A 17,501-nucleotide genomic window follows, 5' to 3' on the forward strand; every position below is an offset into this window, starting at 1 on the left:
GATTATAGCCTAGAGAGAGATCCTGAGCCCGAACCTTACAGATAAGCAGCTGAGATTCCTGAGCCACAGAAATAGATAATAAATGTTTATTATTCCAATCACAAAGATTTGGGGGAATTTTTACATCTGGTTTTGGAAATAAATTTATACTAGCATTAAAAAATTTTATTTCCCTCTTTCTCTACTCCCTCTACTTTTCTACTCTTGATGAGTTTGTTAAAGATTAAAACTATTTCTTTTTTTAACATTTTTTATTGATTTATAATCATTTTACAATGTTGTGTCAAATTCCAGTGTTCAGCACAATTTTTCAGTCATTCATGGACATATACACACTCATTGTCACATTTTTTTCTCTGTGAGTTATCATAACATTTTGTGTATATTTCCCTGTGCTATACAGTGTAATCTTGTTTATCTATTCTACAATTTTGAAATCCCAGTCTATCCCTTCCCACCCTCCACCCCCCTGGTAACCACAAGTCTGTATTCTCTGTCTGTGAGTCTATTTCTGTCCTGTATTTATGCTTTGTTTTTGTTTGTTTGTTTATTTTTATTTTTGTTTTATAGATTCCACATATGAGCGATCTCATATGGTATTCTTCTTTCTCTTTCTGGCTTACTTCACTTAGAATGACATTCTCTAGGAGCATCCATGTTGCTGCAAATGGCATTATGCTGTAGGTTTTTATAGCTGAGTAGTATTCCATTGTATAAATATACCACATCTTCTTTATCCAGTCACCTGTTGATGGACATTTAGGCTGTTTCCATGTTTTGGCTATTGTAAATAGTGCTGCTATGAACATTGGGGTGCAGGTGTCATCCTGAAGTAGATTTCCTTCTGTATACAAGTCCAGGAGTGGGATTCCTGGGTGATATGGTAAGTCTGTTCTTAGTCTTTTGAGGAATCTCCACACTGTTTTCCATAGTGGCTACACCAAACTGCATTCCCACCAGCAGTGTAGGAGGGTTCCCCTTTCTCCACAGCCTCTCCAGCATTTGTCATTTTTGGATTTTTGAATGACGGCCATTCTGACTGGTGTGAGGTGATACCTCATTGTAGTTTTGATTTGCATTTCTCTGATAATTAGTGATATTGAACATTTTTTCATGTGCTTTTTGATCACTTATATGTCTTCCTTGGAGAGTTGCTTGTTTAGGTCTTCTGCCCATTTTTGGATTGGGTTGTTTATTTTTTTCTTATTGAGTTGTATAAGCTGCTTATATATTTTGGAGATCAAGCCTTTGTCGGTTTCACTTGCAAAAATTTTCTCCCATTCCGTAGGTTTTCTTCTTGTTTTATTTCTGGTTTCCTTTGCTGTGCAGAAGCTTGTAAGTTTCATTAAGTCCCATTTGTTTATTCTTGCTTTTATTTCTTCTAGGAGAAAATATTTGAAATGTATGTCAGATAATGTTTTGCCTATGTTTTCCTCTAGGAGGTTTATTGTATCTTGTCTTATGTTTAAGTCTTTAATCCATTTTGAGTTGATTTTTGTATATGGTGTAAGGGTGTGTTCTAGCTTCATTGTTTTATATGCTGCTGTCCAGTTTTCCCAACACCATTTGCTGAAGAGACTGTCTTTATTCCATTGTATATTCTTGCCTCCTTTGTCGAAGATGAGTTGACTAAAGGTTTGTGGGTTCATTTCTGGGCTCTCTATTCTGTTCCATTGGTCCATATGTCTGTTTTGGTACCAATACCATGCTGTCTTGATGACTGTAGCTCTATAGTATTTTCTGAAGTCTGGGAGAGTTATTCCTCCAGCCTCTTTCCTTCTCTTCAGTAATGCTTTGGCAATTCTAGGTCTTTGATGGTTCTATATAAATTTTATTATGATTTGTTCTAATTCTGTGAAATATGTCCTGGGTAATTGGATAGGGATTGCATTAAATCTGTAGATTGCCTTGGGCAGTGTGACCATTTTAACAATATTGATTCTTCCAATCCAAGAGCATGGAGTATCTTTCCATTTTTTAAAGTCTTCTTTAATTTCCTTCATCAATGGTTTATAGTTTTCTGTGTATAATTCTTTCACCTCCCTCGTTAGATTTATTCCCAGATATTTTATTACCTTGGGTGCTATTTTAAAGGGGATTGCTTCTTTACTTTCTTTTTCTGTTGATTTATCATTAGTGTAAAGAAATGCAACTGATTTTTGAACGTTAATTTTGTAACCTGCTACCTTGCTGAATTCTTCAATCAGCTCTAGTAGCTTTTGTGTGGACCTTTTAGGGTTTTCTATATATAGTAACATGTCATCAGCATATAATGACACTTTTACCTCTTCTTTTCCAATTTGGATCCCTTTTATTTCTTTCTCTTGCCTGATTGCTGTGGCTAGGACTTCCAGGACTATGTTGAATAGGAGTGGTGATAGTGGGCATCCTTGTCTTGTCCCAGATTTTAGTGGGAAGCTTTTGAGTTTTTCACCGTTGAGAACTATGCTGGCTGTAGGTTTGTCATATATAGCTTTTATTTTGTTGAGATATGTTCCCTCTATACCCACTTTGGTGAGAGTTTTTATCATAAATGGGTGTTGAATTTTATCAAATGCTTTTTCTGCATCGATTGAGATGATCCTGTGGTTTTTGTCCTTTCTCTTGTTGATGTGATGTATTACATTGATTGATTTGCGTATGTTGAAACAGCCTTGTGTCCCTGGGATGAACCCCACTTGGTCATGATGTATAATCTCTTTTATGTGTTGTTGGATTCTATTTGCTAAAATTTTGGTGAGGATTTTGGCGTCTATGTTCATCAGTGATATTGGCCTATAATTCTCTTTTTTTGTAGTGTCTTTGCCTGGTTTTGGTATCAGGGTGATGGTGGCTTCATAGAATGAGTTTGGGAGTATTCCCTCCTTTTCAATCGTCTGGAAGAGTTTGAGAAAGACTGGTATGAGTTCTTCTTTGTATGTTTGGTAGAATTCCCCAGTGAAGCCGTCCGGTCCTGGACTTTTATTTGTAGGGAGGTTTTTAATTGCTATTTCTATTTCCTTTCTAGTGATCGGATTGTTCAAGTGTTCAGTTTCTTCTTGATTCAGTTTTGGTGGACAGTATGTTTCCAGAAACTTGTCCATCTCCTCTAGGTTATCCAGTTTGGTTCCATATAGTTTTTCATAATATTCTCATATGATATTCTGTATTTCTATTTTGTTTGTTGTAATTTCTCCATTTTCCTTTCTTATTTTGCTAATTTGTGCTCTCTCTTTTTTCTTCTTTGTGAGTTTGGCCAGAGGTTTGTCGATTTTATTTACTTTTTCAAAAAAACAGCTTTAGGTTTGGTTGATTTTTTTCTATGGTCTTGTTAATCTCTATTGTATTTAATTCCTCTCTGATCTTTATTATTTCCTTCCTTCTGCTGCTTTTTGGGGCTTTTTGTTGTTCTGTTTCTAATTGATTCAGGTGGTGGGTTAACTTGTTTATTTGAGATTGTTCTTCTTTTTTGAGGGAGGCCTGTATCGCTATAAACTTCCCTCTTACTACTGCCTTTGCTGTGTCCCATAGGTTTTGAGTGGTTGTGCTTTCATTATCATTTGTCTCAAGGTATTTTTTAATTTCAGCTTTGATTTCCTCATTGATCCATTGTTTTTTCAATAACATATTGTTTAATCTCCATGCTTTTCTTTTTTTCTCCTTTGTTTCTCTGTTGTTGATTTCCAGTTTCATGGCATTGTGGTCAGTAAAGATGCTTGAGATAATTTCTATCTTAAATTTGTTGAGGTTTCTTTTGTGTCCAAGTACATGATCGATCCTGGAAAATGTTCCATGTGCACTTGAAAAGAATGTATATTCTATTTTTTGGGGGTGTAATGCTCTGAAAATATCCACCAAATCTAGTTTTTCTATTGTAGTATTTAATTTCTCTGTTGCCTTGTTTATTTTCTATCTGGAAGATCTGTCTAGTGATGTTAATGCAGTGTTAAAATCTCCAGCTATGATTGTATTCCCATCAATATCTCCCTTTATCTCTGTTAGTAATTCTTGTATGTACTTAGATGCTCCTATATTGGGTGCATATATATTAACGAGTGTAATATCTTCATCTTGTATCACTCCTTTAATCATTATAAAATGTCCCTCTTTATCTTTCTTTATGGCCTTTGTTTTAAAGTCTATTTTGTCTGAAATCAGTACTGCAACACCTGCTTTTTTGGCTTTTCCATTTGCAGGGAATATCCTTTTTCATCCTTTCACTCTCAGTCTATCTATATGTGTCCTTCTCCCTAAAGTGGGTCTTTTGTATGCAGCATATTGAAGGTTCTTGCTTTATTATCCAGTCTGCCACTCTATGTCTTTTGACTGGAGCATTTAGTCCATTAACATTTACAGTAATTAATGATAGATGTGTGTTTATTGCCATTTTGAACTTATCTTTGCAGTTGAATTGGTATATCCTCTTTGTTCCTTTCTTCCTTTTGTGGCTTGGTAATTTTCCTTTGTATTATCATGGATTTTATTTAATTTTTGTGACTCCCTTGTAAATTTTTGACTTGTGGTTACCCTTTTTTGTAAATCTATTAACCTATTACTATAACTGTTTTTATTAAACTGATAATAACATGATCTCAAACCCATCCTACTGTTAAAAAAATTTAAAAAAGAAAGAAAAAAAATTCTTTATTTCCCTGCCTCCCTCTCCCACTGTCAGTGATTTGTATGTCTTCTTTTATAATTTCGTGTTTTCTTTATTTGTAATTCATGAGTTATCACCTTTCCAGTTGTGAGTTTCTCATTTCTGTAGCATCCTGCTGCTTTTCTATTTAGAATAGCCCTTTCAATATTTCTTTTAGCATGGGTTTAGTGTTGCTAAACTCCTGCAGCTTTTTTTTGTCTGTGAAACTCTTTATTTCTCCTTCTATCCTAAAGGATAGCCTTGCTGGATAAAGTATCCTAGGCTGCATCTTTTTCTCATTCAGGGCTTTGAATATATCTTGCCACTCCCTTCTGGCCTGTAGTGTTTGTGTAGAGAAATCAGCTGAGAGCCTTATGGGGGTCCCCTTGTAACTTACTCTTTGCTATTCTCTTGCTGCCTTTAGAATCATTTCTTTATCCTTGACTCTGGCCATCTTGATTATGATATGTCTTGGTGTGGGTCTATTTGGATTCTTCCTGTTTGGGACCCTCTGAGCTTCCTGTACTTGGATATCTGATTCCTTCTTTAAGTTTGGGAAGTTTTCAGTCATGATTTCTTCAAAAACCTTTTCAGTCCCTTTGATCCTTCTTCCCCTTCTGGGACCCCTATTATGTGAAGATTGGGACGCTTTGTATTATCCCATAGGTCCCTTATGCTATTATCATTATTTTTTATTTGCTTATCTTGTAGTTCTTCTGAATGGGTGCTTTCTATTGCCCTGTCTTGTAGATCACTAATTCGTTCCTCTGCATTAACTAGTCAGCTTTGCACAGCTATTAGATCATTCCTCATCTTTGTCAATGAGTTTACCCATTCTGCTTCGCTCTTCTTTATAGCTTCAGTTTCATTTTTGACATATTTTATATCTCTAAACACTGTCTCTTTTAATTCCTTCAGCAATTTGATCACTCCTTTTTTGAAATCTTGATCTAGTAGGCTATCGATGTCTATTTCATTGATCTTTCTTTCAGGGGATTCCTCTTGTTCCTTTAATTGGGAAAGGTTTCTCTGCTTCTTCATCTTGCTCATACCTCTCTGGCACTGTGGTTTATGGAGTATCAGTTGTCTATTTTGTATCTTAAGGATTTTATCTATCTAATGCCTATTTAGGAATAGAACTTAAGAACAAAAAGAAAAAAATGAGAGAGAAAGAATTTTAAAAGAAGAGAGAAAGAGGGTTTGAAAACAGTGTATAATGAATAATAGAAGAGCGAGTTGAAGCAGAGTATTAATCAGGTTGAGACATCCTTTTAAAACCTTTAAAAAAAAAAGGGGGGGGATGAATAGATGTATTTGAAACCTGTGTCTAATCAATAACAGGACATCAAAACCCAAGAGAAATAGAAATGAATTAAGAAGTAAAAATTAAGAGAGTAATAGAAAATAGAACAGGTAAAAACAGATTTAAAAAAAAAAAAGGGGGTTGTCGGTGTTCTCCTAGAGTCTGTGTGCTTTTACTGTGAAGTCTGTCTTCGTCCTGTTTTGGAAGCTCAGCTTGTTTTCAGAGGCCCTCCGTTGGCGCCCTCTTCTGTGCTGCTCCCAGCACCGGTTGGCAAGCAGATCACGCCTCCTCCTAACACAGGGTCAGGTGCAGCTCTCCTCTGCTGTGGGCAGGCGGGTCACTGCCCCTCCGGATGCCGCAGTCAGATGTTGCAGACTGGCCAGGCAGGAGGGCGGGTCGTGCCCCCTCCCAGCACCTCGGTCAGGGGTTGTGTTCCTGCCCGAAAGGCGGGGGGCCGCTCTCCCTCTGCTTGCGCCATGGGTAGCTCCATTGCTCTGTGCGGTTGTGCGCTCCGCCCTGGTCGGCGCTCCGCAGGTGGGCTCGGGGAAGACTGAGGGACAGCCTCGTCCCTGCTCTGAGCCAAGACCCAGCTCCTTGTTTGTCTTTGTGGAGCAAGTTCTCTGGGGGACCAGGATGGAAGGATATTATCTGCCCCGGGGGGTAGGCCCGTCTCAGTCTGGCCTTTGAGGCTGCTAAGCCCTTCGGTGCGGACGCAGGTTTCGCCTCTGCCCCCGCCTGGGTGCTAAGCGCCGGAGAATATGGCGGCTCTGCCTGAGCCCCGCCTCTCTTCCCCTGAAAAGTTTCCGCGGGTTTTCAGAGATGGGGGTATGCACCCTTCCCCCGAGAGCACATCAACCTTGCTGTTTTATGGAGGGCCCAGGTTGTTCTGCCCATGTGAGCCCACAACCACGGCGCCCAGCCCCTTGCAGTCCCCCGGGGCTGCCTCCGTGCAGCCGGCCCCGTGCTCCGCCCGGCTTGTGCAGCCTGGCCCTGCCCGCTGCTGCCGGCCCGCGTCCCATGCTGGCTGTCGGGGGGACCCTCTGTGCCCCTTTAACTTAGTTCTGTCAGACAAGGGCTGCTCTGTACAGATCCGAGCCTCGGAGGCTCCCCCTCCGTCCCGCTGGCCTCTCAGTTGGAGAGGGGAGACCCAGCGAGCGAGCGCCAGTCCTCCTTTGCCGCTCCCTCCCCGCGGGACCCGTCCCGCGCTGCTTTGCCTTTTGTTCTTTCTTTTTTCCTTTTCTCCTACCAGATTTTTGGCGTCTTTATCTTTTGAAGAGGGCGATGATCTGTTGGAGTTCCGCAGGTGCTCTGGTTGGCTGAGTGGGTCTGTAGATGTGGGTCTTGGTGTATTTGTGGGAGAGGGTGACTTACGAGCGTCCTTCTACTCCGCCATCTTTTCCGTCTCTCGATTAAAACTATTTCTTAACTGTCTGGTAGAGTACAACATGTATTCTAAACTAGCTCACCCTTGTGTTTTCTTTGTGGGAAAAATTTAAATTACTGAATTAATTTTTAATAATTATAGGAATTGGGAATATTTTTAGTCAGTTTTGATAATTTACATTTTTCTAGGAAAGTATGTATTTTAAATTATATTTTAAAGACTACTGTTATGGAAGTTCTGTTCCTTTTATGTTCTAATATTTTACTTATGCTAATTGTTTTTCTTGATTCAATTTAAAGATATATCAATTTTATTAGTCTTTTCAAAGAATCACCCCTTGTGAGTTTTCAAATCCTATTTTATCTTGTTTTCCTATTTTATTAATTTCCTTTTTTTATGGTTTCTTCCTAATTACTCTGTGTGGTACACTGATGCTCATTTTCTAATTGCTTAAGCCATATGCTTAGTTTGTTGTTTAATCTTCCTTGTTACTGAATATATGCATCTTAGACTGTAAATTTCCCTCTAACTGCTGCTTTACCAGCATTTCACAAGGTTGATAGGTAGTATTTTCATTATAGCAATTTAATTTCCATTTTGACACCATCAGGACTCAGATTTTATTTAGCAAAGTATATGATATCTAGCTTTATGAAGATTTATTTGTTAATCATTTTGTGGTTTTTGATTTATGACAACTGCATTTTGGCAAAAAAAAACAAACCTTGGTCTGTATAGAGTCCGTTCCTTGGGATTTGTTGGCTCACATTTTGATACATGATTTATACTCAATTCCATAACTAACTTATACATACTTAAAATCTATATTCTCTAATAGTTGGCAGAATGTTCTATATATGTCAGTTAGATCACATACTGTAATTTTTTTACATCTTCTATATCTTTAATAAATATGTTGCTGCTTGATAAATCACTGAGATGTGTATAAAAGTATTCCAGTATGATAATGGATTTATCACTTTCTTGTTGTAATTTTCTGTTATTTATTTTATCTATTTTGAAGCTTCCTTATTAGGTTTCTGAAATATGTAATAGCTGTATCTTTCCAATGAATTAAAACTTTTGCCAGGATACGAATACAGTCTTTCTATTATCACCTGTTGCCTTAAAATCTAGATGGCAATATATATATGAAACAAAATAGATACTAAAGCATGATTAATAATTAACACTTTCTAGTGCATTTTTCATGATTTTATTTTAAACCTCTCTCTACTTTCTGGTTCAGAATGTCTCTTGATAATAACATTTTTGGAGATTGTGTGTGTGTGTGTGTGTGTGTGTTCACTAGTCTGTTAATCTATGCCTTTTAAATTGAGAGCTAAATCCACGTAGATTTATGTTTACTTTATAACTATTTATCATCTTGTTTTCTGATTTCTATCTGATACCCTATTTCTCTAGGTGTCTTCTCAATTATTGAATACTTTCAAACTGACTTACCTTCTTACACTCTGATCATTAGTTCTCATTTTTACTAGTTGGAAGATACATATTTTCTTTCCATTCCTTAAGTAGTTACCATTGAAATGTTAACCTGTGATGTTAGCCTTACAGTGCTTTTTTAAATCAATAATTTTTCTCTCTGCTCAATAAATATAAGGATCATAAGCTACAATAATGCCAACCACATTTCCCTATAATTCCCAGGTCACAAAAACTATACATTAAGTGATTTTTAATGTACCAAATACTTCTTTAGATATACCCTCATATTTACCATTGTATTTACTCACTGTTTCTTCTTTTTCCTCAATCTTCCTTCTGAAATGAGTTTCTTATCAGAGTAAATTTTTAAGGATTTCACATAGCAAAGTCCTCTTGGTTATAAAGTATTCATTTTATTTCATCCTTGTTTTTTAAAAATAGCTTTAGTTGATACAAAAGTTAATTTTATTGAGATTTTTCTACAGTATTTTGATTACCCCACTCTCTGAATTCATTTTGTGACCTTGAGAATTCAACTTTTACCCACAATAACTTTTCTCTTTTGTTTCTGATTATTTTTTAAGTTTTTAAAATAAGTTTTACCAATGTGTCTATAAAATATTTGGTGTGAATATTTGTGTATATCAATAATTTTGTAAAAATATCTGACATTATTTCTTTGGTTGTCACTTCTCTCCTATTATCTCTATTATCACCTTTAGACTTCAATTTAGAAAAAGTTTTAACCTTATTCTACCCACGCATTTCTTTGATTTTATGATTCTTTTTCTTTGTCAAATGTGCTGTTGTATGCTTCCAATAATCTTTTTTATCTCAGATATAAAATTTTCCACTTGTGCAATTATATTTGTTTTTATTTTTGAGAATCCATTTCTCTAAATTTTTCTCTTTTCTAATTCTGTCCACATTTCCATAAAATCCTTTAATATATTGTTTTAATGTATTTGCAAATTCCAAAAGTTGGGTCATTTGTTGGTCTATTTCTATTTTTTTCTTTTTATTAGGTATTATATTGTGTTTCTTCACACATCTCATAATTTGTTCTGTTTTATTTTATACTCGATACTTTAGATGATACAACTTAGTGACTCTGGATTTTGTTAACTCCTTCTAGAGAATGTTGACTTTTGTTCTGGCAGGCCATTACATTTCTGTAAGATCACTTGGATCTTACTAAGGCTTAGCTTGGTATTCATTACTGTGAAATTTTTTCTGTTTTGCCTTTTGTTCTAGAATGTTTTCTTTACTCCTGGGGCATGGTCCCTACTCCTAAAATATAACCTTCCTGGTGTCTTAGCCAAATTCTGATGTTGTTCACTGATGTTTCTAGGCTATTGCTGGACAAGAACTCCAGTATCTATCTCTCTTGCACAGTGAAATCATCTCTAGAATCTCTTTTCAGCCACCATGTCCACAGGTGCTCTCTTCCAGGGCAAACAGAGTCTTGTCCTACACAAGGACAAATTCATATTGAGCCCCTACCTTGGTGAAATTGCTATGCAGATTTCTGAAGCCTATTTCCTGTAGCTTCTTCTATAATTCCTTGTCCCTCCAGTTTCAAGAACCTTACTACCTCCTATATTTGTTCCTTCTTCTCTACCTTTTTAACTACTACTGTCCACTGTGTCCCACCTCTCATGCTGTATTTTAAAATTTGCCTTTAGGTGGAATGATGAAGTAAATGTGGATCTCGCTTTACCTGTTCCCCCTCTTTCAAGGATCTCAGTCCTATGCTTCCTATTGTTTCAATGTATGAAAACAACTGCATTATGTATTTTGTCTAAATTATAATTTTTTTCTGCAGGAGGGCAACCAGAAATTCCACCTCCATGATTTTTAGTCTCTCTGTCATGTTTTCCATCTCTTTGCAGATAATTACTCCATTTCATATATATTTTCTTCTGGTTTACCTTTCAGTTTAATTCTCTGTGCCATTTCCCATTTACCATTTAACTCTGGTATTGCATTTTTAATTTAAGATATTATGTATCTAGAAACTCTACATGTCTTTTTCAAACATTTTAGATTATATGTTATTGCTACTTTTTCATTGTTTAAAATCAAACTTTTTTTCTTTAAACATAGAATAGATTTTTTTAATTGTGTAATATAGAACACCTTTAGCTGAAGTTTCTGAGAGTCTGGTCCTTTTGTTAATATTTTTTCCTAATAATGTGCTGATTTTTCTGACTCTAGCTAAAGGTGCCTTGCCATTTTTGTGTTACATGAGTGTTGTTAACTTTAGTTAAACAGTTAAAGTCAATTTTCATTGGTATTTCCTCAGAGAGGTACCAGCAGACCTGGGCTGAGCTCATCTTTTCTAGCGTTTGTTTTCCCAGGATCCTGAAGGTTTTCCAAAGAAAGGTCCACTATAGTTTATATTTAAAACAGTCCTCCCACATTGTTGTGGCTGTTGTTTTCCAGCAGGAGTGTGAGGAGGAAACGCAAATAGTGAGCATTTAAATTCCAAACCCAAGTGAGAATAAGCTAGTGCGTTTTTTAAAAATTCTGCAATAGTTTGTTGTTGTTACTATTGTTATTTTTGCCTTTTCAAATTTCACCTTTCACCTCCATCCAAAGCTTAAGACAGAGAAGTACCCGGCCTATCTGCCTCTACTGAGTAAGTTTTCTTCTGACTCACTTTTTTTTTTCTCAGATTGGCATTTTCAGAATTTTGACTTTATATGTGTGAGGTGATGCTTTTATCTAGCTTCTTCTCATCCTGAGGTAAAGATAGTTAAAATACAACCATGTCCAAAATACTTAGTCTTTGGAAACTGTTATGCTACTTGGTTCTAAAGATGCACTCCAAAAGTGCTGGGGTTCATCACCATGTTATCTACTTGGATTGATGTCTATGATTAGTCCTTCTAAGTGATTCCTCTTTTTGTAGGTTTCACCACTAATTAATTAAAATACATGTATTCTAATATTAGTATGTGTTTCATAACTAAATAGTCAGTGGATATTTAGAAATTGTATTTCTAGAAAATGAATTTTCTTCCCTTGTTTTCTCTCTTATAAAATCCTACTTAAAATTCATGATCCAGCTATGCCTTTTTAAACCCACCTTAACTCTCTCAACTCCACTTTGTTTCCAAGACATACTGCACATTCCCAAATTTCAGTAACCAGTAACCAAGTGTGGGCAATAGAGTACATCATAAGAGATAAATAAGAGAGAAACATTTCAAATCACTAGAATTGTCATATCACCCAGTTGAGGCTATAACTCATTTGTCCAGATACTAAAAACAGAATGGAAAAAAACATAATTGGAGTAATCACTGATGAAGACCACACATTAGGCTTTTCTACAGTTTATTATGAATCAAAAATAAGTCTATGAGTTTGGCACAATTATAAGTTCAAGATTTTAGATATAGTTTAAATTGTTATGAAGAATGTATTTTAAGGGGCAATATTTTAACATGTGACTAGTGTTAGGATTTCAAAAAGAACTGAGCAATCTAGAAATACACTGGGTAGCCAATACCCCATCTTAGTCCCAAAAGGAGAAAGAATTTTTATCTAATATCATGCCCAGAATTTTGCAGAGTATATATTAAAAACTAAAATTAAATGGTCTTATTTAAATATGAGATAGTTGGAAAATACTAATTGCCAAATCCAAGTTATCAAAATCTTCCTTTTGGTCCATAAATAATGTCAAAAACATACGAGAATTGAAGCAGAAACATCTATTAAATAATGCTCAAGGGAGTGTTTAATCTCATCAGTGCAAAAGGAAACATATATGCTATTTCAACATAAATGCAAATCTGAAGGCATATTGAGAAATGTATATTACAAATATTTTAAAGCCATAATAATGAAAAGATATTCTTTTGTAAATAACTAGTTGAAAGTAAAACATGTTATTATACTTACTAAATAATTTGCTAATGTTTGTATCAAAAGCATACTATATATGTACTATTGCCTTTTATCTACACAATTTTTCCTCTTTGTGGATTACTCTTCATTCCATTAACAACCTATGTCTGGCTTTATCTTCAAAGTCAAATCCATGATATTAATATTTTCTATTTATCTGCTTACTTCTGTTGTCAATTTTACATTGAGTGAAGATGTGAACTTTATGTAGTTTGTTATAAGTCTGTGCTTGGCAAAAGTCTGATATATAAAAAAGTTTGCATCAAAGGTATTAAACTAAACTCATTTTATGTAGCCTAGACAAGTGTAAAAATAAAAAAAACAACTAAATTAGTACAGGCAAAGATTATTTATTCAGATCTTGCTCTAGCAAGTGAGTCAGCCACTATCACTTGCATTTTGACAGAATCTCAAAAGCAGGCAGAGAAGTGGGGAAGATTTATGGTGGAAAAGAGAAGGCTTCAGGTGTTCCCTGTCTGGAGGCTGCTGGCATGGAGAAGCTGTAGGCAGGCTTACTAGAAGAGCCCATCCCATGTGTTTGAATAGGGGTGCGTATTTAGCTCTCTCTGGTTGGTATTAAGATGGAAACAGGACAAATGCTAGGAATACAGTCAACTACTAATCAAGTCCTGGCCATTTTGAGCCAACTGTTACAGGGGTTATTGTTTGGCCATATAGACTACTTTTTAGAAACAGTGGTCTGACTTGCTGTACGTTTGATTTACAGACAAAAGAAAAATGGCCTCCTGGACTGGTTGTTGTAGATGATGGGTTGGTTTCCTCAGCTGGTTGTGGGTCAGAGTCCTATTTTTATATATGATCTAACCACTGTTCATTTGTATCCCAGTCTCTCACAAACATCTAATTGAGAACATAAATGGTTTAGTGGTCATTGTCCAGATACATAATACTTTACCAAAAATAAGTTTCTTAGAATCTTATATCTATATAAAAATCATAGAGCTGCATAAAAATAAAGCACAAAGTCCCTCAGTGACAATATTTGATTTAACTTCAGCTGTAATACACAAGTAACTTTAAAATTCTGTTTTGGACCTTTATAAGACCATGAGTCTTCAAAAACTTCTAAAAGTAGATCAGAATAGATAACGGACTATTTCAGATACAAAAATGGAAACAGTAACTATAACTGAAAAGAAAAAAACAAGACACTAGACTGGCATTCATCTGTGCTAAACTAGATATTAAAACATACAGATAATCTTTGATGTGGAATACATTGGTTTATTATGAATCACTGGTAAGTGGTTCAAATGGCTTTATCAGATGCTGGGACAGCAGGAAAAGCTAGTTTAGTACAGCTTGTCGTGGTTACCAAACCATAGAAGTTAGCTTGAGAAACACTGGTTCATTAACTCTATTGAGGTTTGGAGACCAATAAGCAAGAAAAACCTTTCCACAAAAGTCCATATTTTGTTTGCATGTCACAGATAGTTTAAAAAATTAATATGTAAATTGTATTAAAGTAAAAATCATCCAAGCTAAGAAGTAGATTTGATAACAATGACCACAGAAAGCTAAAAACTCTTCCTCATCGATAATCCGTGGATATCGTAGTATAAATACATCACAGCAAACAAAAAGTGAGTTAATATCTGTTGTATAGGAAAACAATTAGCAAATTTAAATAGTATTTTATTTCACCCAATTTTTCAGAAAAAAAATTTAAAACTTTGCCTTGATTATAGTTTATATTCATATAATGAATATGAAATTTAAATTACAAGAGGCCATAATAACAACCTCTCCATCCTCTAATAAAAATCCCCAAAGCATTTGGCTAACCAGGAATAAAGCAGGAAACTTTTATTTCAGTGCACTGTAGTCAGCTTGATTCATTTTCTTTTCATTTGAGATGTGCCTCTTCAATTCACGCTAACTCAAGTCTTCTCAGAATGTCCCAGCATAGACTTATCCCTTAGAAAATCTCTGCTGTGCAGCCCTAAATCGTATATACTTTTCCTAAGACTTCCCTCTATCAAAATATACAAACTGTCCCATGTATTTTTTCAGAGTATAGTTACTTTGTTAATATAATTCAAGTTTAGGAAGGGAGCATTTTCAGGGACAAACATAATTCTAGATGCTGGGGTCATAATTTGAACAAACATAATTCCTGCTGTCCTGAAACCTGATAAAGTCATTTCAGCTACTTATCAATGAGTCATAATAAGCCAATGTATTCCATGCCAGAGTGTATCTGTATGTTTTTAAAGTACACTTGTAATTAGACTAATATTTATCGACTTTATACAGTGTGCCAGCCACTTTATTAGGTGCCTTGGAAAATTATTTCAGTTATTGTTTATATCTGGAGGAATAGCAATCTCCATTTAGCAGATGATAAAACTGAGTGTCTGAAGGTTAATTGCTTTGTGAAAGGTCGCACAGGCAGTAAGCAGTAAAACTGTTACTCAGTTCAGTTCTTTTATGATCTTCTGATTCCAAAGTCAACATTCTTTATGCCCTCCCTACTGGCTGTGCTATAGCACAGAAAAGTGAGATAACTGATGAAGCTCAAACATGGCCTGGAAGGAAACTGTATTAAGAACTGAACTATACTTCCTATTATCCTCCCATAAATTTCACTGCCTTCCAGATATGGTTGAAACTTTAAACACTGTATATGTCAACATCCTCTTTTATATTTTTGGAAACTAAACCTAGAAAGTGTATGAGTCTTTCACAAGTGCCAAAAGCTACTTTTGCAAAACTAGGATTCTGTTCTGCTGACGTACTTTGCTCTGAAAGCCACAGGGCCCCAGTGTAATTACACCTGTGGTGGGATGATTCTCATCTTTGGAAGAAGTGTGCCTGTGTCATTGTAAGTGCTCGTTTTTAATATAATTCCCTCTAAACGAAACTAAGTGTGGCAGGCTGTTAGACCCAGGGACAATTCATGCACTTTGAAATATATTTTCTTAAGTGCTTGTTTATTTATTTAATAATAATCATTTACATGTTTAAATAAGCTTAACTTGGAGAATTCCTGGAGAAGAAGCAGGAGGAGGCCTGAAAATTTGAATGCAGTGATTAAAAAGGAAAGATTTTGCCTCACTCTTTCCTAAATAAGTGCTCCAATGTAAGCACTTTTTCATAATTGAAAAGGAGAACATTCTTATGCCAAGGAAAACAAGGCTGCAAGCTTTTAGTTCAGAATTAATCAAAAGTTTCCTTAATATTCAATAAAATCTGTCCCTCTTTTGTTATATTTAGTATTTTAATAAGGAATTAATGATCAAAATTAAATTATTTTAAGGTTGGTTAGGCAGAGGCACTTAATAAGAGTAAATTTTGCTCTTGGTAGAAGGATAATAAAGGCAAAGCTATAGCTCTTGTCATAGTGCAGTTTCAAAAGGTGATTGAATTTTTCATGACTACAGATCCCAATGTCCTCTCCATAGTCATTAAAGAGTGTATCATTATTATTTTCTATAGTACTCTATATCTACTATGTCTATATGATGCCAAACAGTTTTAAAATGTCAAAAGTTTAGTTGACTTTTTAGTCCATATAGTCCAAACAACCAGTATAAATCACATTTTATTTTTTTGTTTGACTGTACTGACCAGTGACACCATCCTGCCCACTTAAAACACAAAATCAGATACTCAAACTCTTAGAAAATAAAGTCCCATACAACATACAAAAATAAGAGTATAGCCTATAAATACCTATTTTCTATTTTTTTTCTAGTATAATACTTCTCTGATTATGTTTCCTAATGCTCACAGTATGTGACATGAAGTCACTGTAAAATCATACATTATTATTTTGTGCCTACTGACTATAAGATAGTATTACTGAATACAGTAATAGTATTAATGAAAGATATTGTAGCAGTTAGGGATGCATTTAGCTGCAAATAATAGATACACACACACATATACAACTTCATTTAAACAAGTGGATAGGTTTTTCCCCCCCATCATTTAATGATAAATTCAGAGGATAGCAGTGCAGAGCTGGCTAAGTGGTGTTATGTCTTCTGTGTCATAGGTACTCTCTACTACTTTTATTCAGCGTCTTCAGAGTGTGCATGTCAGAAGGTGATTCTCCACTTCAGCATTCTAGAAAAAGTAAAAAGGAAAGGAGAAGGAAATAACAAATGCTCATGAGACAGCAGACAGCCCACTTTTATAACGGTTTTCCCAAAGCCCCATCTAGTGAATTACATCTCACTAACAATGACTGCTAAGAGAGTCACATAGATTTTAGTGGGTACTTGCACTCAAATTGAGATTCTGACTTTAATGAAGAGAGAAGATTCTGGGTAGGTAATTATCAATCTCTGCCACAGTATTTTATCATTATGCTGTACAATGGTGAAAATACTTAATATATCCTAAATAAGTTAATATCATTGACTGAAAAGTAATACATTATTTCCAGTTCTTCCCAAAAGAAATAACATATCTATTAACAAAACTTCACTTATTAAATAGTGAAACACAAATGAAGCATACTACCTTACGAGTAGATGTTAAAGGTTGAAAGAAAGGAGAAACATATATGAATAGAAAACTGGAAAGTTGTACATGACAGGCAAAATATTTTGTATTCTATGTTATATTTAGGATAAAATTGGAATAGCACTTGAGCTCAGTAAGTTTACATAATATATCCCACATTGTGCTTAAGGGATAAACTCTGTCATGCTAAAATACTGCAGTGATAAATCCCTAAAGCATCGTGGGAACCAGAGGGCTTGGTGAGGAAATCTATGCTTATCAACAGGACCAAGTGGAGGATGAGAAAGTAAGTCATTTAAGCAGAAAACACAATGTATTAAACTAATTCCACTTGG

General features: G+C 35.3%; 2 long non-coding RNA genes across 3 annotated transcripts in view; one reads left to right on the forward strand and one right to left on the reverse strand.

Moving 5' to 3' along the window:
- LOC140686481 (uncharacterized) overlaps positions 1-17,501 on the forward strand; it is a 94,376-nt gene that overhangs the window by 13,333 nt on the left and 63,542 nt on the right. The window lies entirely within an intron of this gene.
- Positions 16,219-17,501, reverse strand: part of LOC140686472 (uncharacterized) — a 350,857-nt gene continuing 349,574 nt past the window's right edge. For both annotated transcript variants that reach the window (XR_012060325.1, XR_012060324.1), the window contains one exon: positions 16,219-16,764. This is a non-coding gene — a long non-coding RNA (uncharacterized lncRNA). The remainder of the gene's footprint in view (positions 16,765-17,501) is intronic.

Source organism: Vicugna pacos, chromosome 2, assembly GCF_048564905.1.
Source record: "Vicugna pacos chromosome 2, VicPac4, whole genome shotgun sequence".
In the NCBI taxonomy this organism is placed as follows: Eukaryota; Metazoa; Chordata; class Mammalia; order Artiodactyla; family Camelidae; genus Vicugna; species Vicugna pacos.